Source organism: Rhynchophorus ferrugineus, unplaced genomic scaffold (assembly GCF_030347505.1).
Source record: "Rhynchophorus ferrugineus isolate W39M unplaced genomic scaffold, kcgeb_rfMv2 rfM3, whole genome shotgun sequence".
NCBI lineage: Eukaryota > Metazoa > Arthropoda > Insecta > Coleoptera > Curculionidae > Rhynchophorus > Rhynchophorus ferrugineus.
In genome coordinates, this window is record NW_027472582.1 from 56010282 (window position 1) to 56017502 (window position 7221).

The 7221-nt window shown below is 30.9% G+C and overlaps 1 pseudogene across 1 annotated transcript in view; it reads right to left on the reverse strand.

Moving 5' to 3' along the window:
* Window positions 1-7221, reverse strand: part of LOC143194218 (inter-alpha-trypsin inhibitor heavy chain H4-like) — a 33866-nt pseudogene that overhangs the window by 786 nt on the left and 25859 nt on the right. The window contains exons 10-12 of the transcript XR_013005263.1: window positions 6849-6952; window positions 3269-3334; window positions 3048-3213 (exon numbers count right to left, since the gene is read on the reverse strand). The product of XR_013005263.1 is annotated as an inter-alpha-trypsin inhibitor heavy chain H4-like (transcript). The remainder of the gene's footprint in view (window positions 1-3047; window positions 3214-3268; window positions 3335-6848; window positions 6953-7221) is intronic.

The following is a 7221-nucleotide window of genomic DNA, read 5'->3' on the forward strand; positions in this document are numbered from 1 at the left end:
GTCCAGTCGAAATCAAATATATAAAATGTAAGAAAAAAATGGGAGTGTTTTATGTGATTTACTTATTTTAGAAATAATACAATAAGAATAAATAATGGCTGAATATCCCTAGATAGATAAAACAAATGGCAGAATCGCGAACAAATATTTGATAGATTCGAAATTAAAAAAATAGCAATTGACTGGACAGTGATTCTCATAGTGACTGTAAAACGAGTATATAACGTGATTGGAACATACATGAGCCAATCATTGGAATGTATGAGAAGAGAATGAATTCTAACAAACACGTCTAAATGCAATAATTAAATTAAAAGATATAGAAAAGATCATAATAGTCAATCAAATCAAATCAGTCAAATCAATAACAGGAGAAATATATTAAAATGCCTTGAGAAAGAAACCTTTAATGGAAACATGGCAAAGAAGGAAAACTAACTAAACGTAAAAGGGTAGACATGCTCTCAAATAAAAATAAAATAGATTAAAAGGATATAAAATTGTCTGTTAGTTGGATTAGGCCTCCAGATGATACCACTACGCGACTAGAAACTCACTAGAACAACACCTAGGAACCATGGAATTAATTTCCCATAGTAAAAGATAATTACAAAAAACACACTAACCAACAAATTATTGTGGCTGAATAATTAACTATAATTCAAATCCCTCCATAAAATATATGCATTAGGTATACTATAATGCTAAATGAAATTATATTTAATAATATTACTCTTGTTTTATTATTTTAATATAATTATTATTTTATTACAATATTACAATTCTGTCATATGACAAAGCCAAAATAAACTAAAAGTCAAATTCGTAAATTTTGATAACGCGCGTTCACTGTTACTATAATGGACTTATGCAGGATAACCTAAAGTTAGATAATAAAATATTTTTATTCTTCAGTGACCAAATTAATTAAACAACCTGCAATTAGATTAGTCGATCTTAAAATGGAATGAAACAAGCTGTTGTGAGCTATTATCGAGCGATGAGTATGAGATACTCTCGCATATATCCAGCTGAATTTGAGCGATAGCATGGGTTATGTTGATTTTAAGAATATCGCTGGATTGGGGCTTATTGGCACAGACCTGGATCTTGTTAGTCTCATAGTCTCAGTGAGAAATAACCCTAGCTTTAGTTTCCTTATGGTACATAACGCCGTAGAGCTGAAATCATCAAAGACATTTTCGAAAAAAGTAGGAGTCAATGACGTTTCCAGCCTAAATCCATCATGTACGACAATTACACTTATTAACCTTTCCGGAAACAAAAATTACGTTTCAAACCGATAATTTGTCTATTATTAAAAAATATTTGTTTGTATGTTAAATCTCTTTTAACTACATCATGACATTGCCGTTTGCAGGAAATAAATGTGTTGCGGTTGTTCCACTTTTTTGTGAAAATTATTGCTATGTTGTTTGCTGTTTAGAAGGTATGAGTGTGCTTTCAAAGTTTTTGTGTCAACTTTTGAAAAAAAAATCGTCGTCTACTTCGATCGTTACATTTGCAATTGGGAACATTTTTAGTATATTTGATATAGATATTGAGTGCGGCCATATCAATAAGTTCCATAAAAATCCTAATTGACCATCTTCTAGTTGAATGAAATGAAAACATGTTCACAATATTCTCTATGACTCACGATAGGACATGCATTATACTCGTAAGATTTCGATATGCTGCAAGTCGTGCGGAGAAACGAAGGTACCCTGCGTATTTAAATTCAGATTTTAATCGCAAATTCAAAAAAATATCAATTATTTATTTAAAAATGAAAAATGAAGAAAAAAAATAAAACAAAATATTTGTAAACTTATTAAAAAGAAACCGTAAGTCCCCGGCCTGACACATAGACAGCACTAGTAGAATTAAATCCATATATTTTTTAGTTATCCCTAAGCTTCAAAAGATGCGTGTATAAATTTGATGGCTGTTGGGTCAGTAGTTTGTGAATTATAGCATTTTGAGTGAACCAACTTTTGTTATTGTGAAAAAATGGATAAAAATTAATTTCGCGTGTTGATTAAAAATTTCTTTTTGATCAACTGAACGTGTACATCATATCATTCACGAATATTTGGGTATGAGAAAGATCTGTGCAAAGAGGGTGCCGCGCGAGCTCACTTCTGGCCAATAAAAACGACGAGTTGATAATGATTCGGAGCAGTGTTTGAAGAAAATCAAGCGCAATAAACCCGAGTTTTTGCGTCGATATGTGACAAATGATGAAACATGACTCCATGATTTCACTCCAAGTCCAATCGACAGTCATCCTAGTCGACTGCACACGATGAACCCGCTCCAAAGCGTGGGAAAACGCAAAAGTCGGCTGGCAAGGTTATGGCGTCTGTATATTGACTATCTTGAAAAAGGAAGGACCATCAACAGCGACTATTACATAGCATTATTGGGCCCTTTAAATGATGAAATCGCCGAAAAACGGCCGTATTTGAAGAAAAAGAAAGTACTGCTTCACCAAGACAATGCACCGTGTTACAAGTCAGTGAAAACGATGGCAAAAATCCATGAATTGGGGTTCGAATTGCTTCCCCATCCACCGTATTTTCCAGATTGGGCCCCCAGCCACTATTTCCCGTACTCAGATCTCAAAAAAATGCTCGCCGGGAAGAAATTTTCGTCGAATAAAGAGGTGATCGCCGAAACTGAGACCTATTTTGAAGCAAAGGTCAAATCCTATTATAAAAATGGTATCGAAAATTTGAAGGGTGGCTATAATCAGTGGATCATCCTTGAAGGGAATTATGTTGAATAAAATATTCTAATTTTGCCAAAAATATGTGTTTAACTATGGTAGGCTGTGGACTTCAATTGACCTGTTACCCCGCTCGGTTACGGAAAGGTTAATGTAACCATCACTAAAGATAATTTTTCATAATAATAATAGATATCATAATAATAGGTATATATATATTTATCAAAGAAAAACGCGTATCCAATTAAATTGATGACAACAAGATTAATAGAATTAAATATAAATATATATTTTTTATATAATCTACAAAAATTACCTTTTTTGTTCGCAAAAATATTTCTCGTAAGTGACGAAATCTGTTAGATAACTATGAACGTTTAAACATTCATGGACTAACATACAATGAGCAGCCTGACCATCCACGGAATTGTGACAGGTTTGACCCTTACCAAGTACTTCACTCAGTCCAAGTTCATAATTCCCTAAATAATAAAAAATAAATAAAATACACCAAAAGAACAACAATTAAAAACGTACTTCCTTTTATAGTAAGAATCCAATTATTATAGATGACATTTTGAATCCAAGTAAGGGATGGCGGATCTAATAATCAATGAGATAATATATTTAATATAATAACAATGATCCTGTAACTAGACGAACATTAAATACTACTAAAATCATATTCCATTATTTTCGTATTTGTCTGCAAGCGATTACATTAAAGTCAGGTTATAATTCTCATTATCTATAAACTAATCGGCTTAAAAAAAAATTGTGCCGTTTTTCTTAACGACGAAGCATTTATAAGCTTAAAACTTTTATGTAATATGTGCAACAAATAAGTATATTCCAATTAAACCAAAGGCGCCCCAAGCAACTACGAATAGCTGTGAGATAGGTGACACAAAATATAAAAACAAATATTTAAGCTTTGTTTTTAGGCGAGCTCCATCTCTTATATGTTATGTCACCGATAGTAAACGATATAATTCTGGAAATATAATATATCATTGTCCTAGAGGTAAGTATAAAAGTTATTAATATTTTCTCTAAACTTTATTGGTATTAACTTCTGATCGTCAGAAAGCACTAACCAACTATTGCAGGTTATAAATATATTAATATGTGCATAAAGAGTTAAAATTAATCTTGTAAAGAATATTAACAATTATAAAATAGCTTCACAACTCTGGGAATATTTATATATTTTTATAATTGTTTTTATTTATACATTTTATTTGTTTTAATACTTATATTTATATTCTGTCAATATTTATTCAAATACTGCTGATTTCTTGGCGAGTTGGCATGTGGGACACAGGACAAACTAGAAAGCTGTAGATTAATGAAATTCATAGAAGACAAATTGAAAAGCGATACCTCTAAAGGTGAGATTCTAGAATACTACATAAAATAATAACCTAATATAAATAAATTTAACGAGAGGAAAAAATTAAAGGTCGAAGAATGGATTAAATAAGTAAAGAACCATACAACCTTATCGACTTGGTAGGCGCAGTAGTTAAGGCGACAGGACGGTCCTCCTACTGTTGCGATAGTAGGGGGTTCAGACTCTACTTGTGACAGTCGTAAATGTACGTTTGTTATTGTTTATAAAAATGATTTTGATGATGAGACAAGAATGTAACATCCAACAATGAAAATGATTTCAGTCACACCAGTAACTAGGCTGGGTAAACCAAGATAGAACAACTTTTGGGATGATCTACAACCTTATAACTCGCTAGTTGGTAGGCATAATGCCAAGGAGCGTAGTACAGAGCCCACGCTAAAAAATTGGTCCAGGTCAGAGTAAACCCTAGTTGGTAGTAAAGAGACCCTAAAAATATAATTAAAAGAAAATATAAATCTCTAAATGGTAAAAAAGTGCTTAATTATGTTCGTTATTGTTATAAGGTACATACTTAAACTTAATGTACAATTTCAAAATATTTATATATGGTCACAGAATTTTATAAATATATTAAATAATACAATTAAATATGCAGCTAAATGTAACTTTTCAATTGATGACTATTTTACCAAATTTTTATTAATTTAATCAAGCAAAGTTAATTTAATATTTTAATGGTTATAAAATACCTTCCTTATTATTCCTATATACTTTCTCTTTTCTATTTGAATTAATATTATATATCATATATTTTTTTGATTTTATCTTATGAATTACTATCTTTATTTTATTATGAGTGAAACGTATTCCGACGAAAACGAAAACGAGAACGAATTTTTAGTACTGATAAATGAATGATCACTAGTTGCGATTTAACCCTCAATTTTCTTAAGAAATGAAGCTGAAACAAGAGTCAGTTCAAAGTCCAATATTTAGTGACATATGTTTTATGGCGGTATTGCTCACCACTATCAATAACACTTAAAATAATTACAATATTCTCATGCAATACACTTGTGCGTGTTTTTTAAAGGATATAGAAATAGGAATTTCAACATGACTGAGAAACTTACACATCCCTGGCCTTCTTTCGACTATGTACTTAATGCCAATATGGTCTTTTGTTTATTAAAAACGAGAGGACTAAGGAAATTATCTTTGGTCCGAATTATTTATACAATGAGTGAGTCTTATGAATATATCTTATTGTCCATTTCACTTCCTCAAGCTCTATCCACTTTGAGGAAGAACATGTCTGAGATGACTAACTTATATCACTGATGAATCTGATTCTGCTCGGAAAGTTATGAAATACCTATGAGTTAATGAATACAGAACGGATATTTTTCGTGATATATGGTGATGCTGATCATGTGATGATATCATAATCACTCTCCTATTTCATATAACAAAAATATGTTGCCTGATGAAGAGTAAAAGATTCGAGATTAAAACGCCAGCGGTGTTAAAATTCAGTAAGTAAATTTGTATTCAGCTAAACACTCTTTTCAAGCATCAACTAAGGATTTTTAGTTTAAATTATTTTGTAAATCTATATAGATGCCTTTCAATATACCTACCGATCTGAATTTTAGACAGGATATCTATGACAAAAACTAAGTTTCAGAAAACAAATAATAGGTTAATTATATTTATTAATTTATTTTATTTTTAATAATATTTAATACGTAATTTTTATTTCGTGTTCAGAAGCAGATGAATCTATTAAGATTAAGCTATTAGATTAATGGTGCTATTCTTCTACAGACTTCTAATTTTTGGATATTTTCAATTTTTCAATCAGCAAGTTTTGAATTTCAAAAAGCTCTCGCAAGAGCGATCACTAGTACAAATTAAAATCAGTGCAACATCAATAAGATTAACAGCAAAAGATTCGTTTTTTTTTCAAATCAGATTCTACAGACTATAAGGTTTACAAAGAATATCTAGGAGAGATAAAAGGGTTGAATCAAATATAAGGCTTTTCAATAAAGTTGGCCAAAAAAATGGACTTGAAATAGAGTGAAAAAAATATATATATGAGGTATTAAAAACATCTTTCTTATTGGAAAAGTTGCATTTTAAAAAATTCTGCTCCATAGATATAACGATAGTTCGAGTTATGTTAACTTTAAGGACATCTATTGATCGCGGTTTATGCCAAAAACCTATAACGCTATAGAATCCAATCAGACAAAATATGGAGGTTAAATCGCACGATGGTTATGACCAATTTACGTAACTTTTGAGAAAGGTAGAGAAAGGTATAATGGTAGATACCTTTATATAAGATTATAAGATAGAGAAAGGTATAATGGTAGCTACCAATAGAATATTCCCATACGATTATTATCCTTGTTCACATGTCTATTCATCAATTGGTATCAGTAACAGTAACAGTAACAGTAAGTAAGTAGGTAGTAACATGTTAAATTCCACATAGTGCCAACTCGCTAACCCTTTTAAATTAAAAAAAAAAACATTATATTGTCATGCCTTCTAAAGTATAATGCCAAGTAATCTTTTTTACTGTTAGTTCAATTGTTAATTTTTTGTAACAATATTTAATTATATTTTATTTCATTTCACTAGTTACGAGTATTTTAGCTCACATAGTATGTCAAGAAGACGATGATCCCGTGTACATTTCATTATAAATTATGACCCATGTTATTTTAATATGCGAATATCCTTACTCACCTGTGCCTTTCCAGGCATTCTCAAGTTCCACTACGGAAGCTGCACTGGGCTTAACAACTACTAGCGATGTAATCTTCGTAACAAATGAATATGCCAAGGATATTCTGTAAAGGGATCCGATTAAAAATCAATTAAAATTATTTCTTCAATGCTTATAAATTCAATATGATTTTCCACTGCTGTTTGCTAAAATGCACTACTATAGTCTATCCAATGGAACAGCCAAAGCACGTCATCAAAATGTATGACGTCAGCATGTTGAAATAAGCCGCATTAACTTAGATTTTGGGTTACAATATTTGCCGATTTATAACTACTAATTATTATAACTATTCTATTAAAGAATTTTGCAGACATTTGATAATAGGGTCGA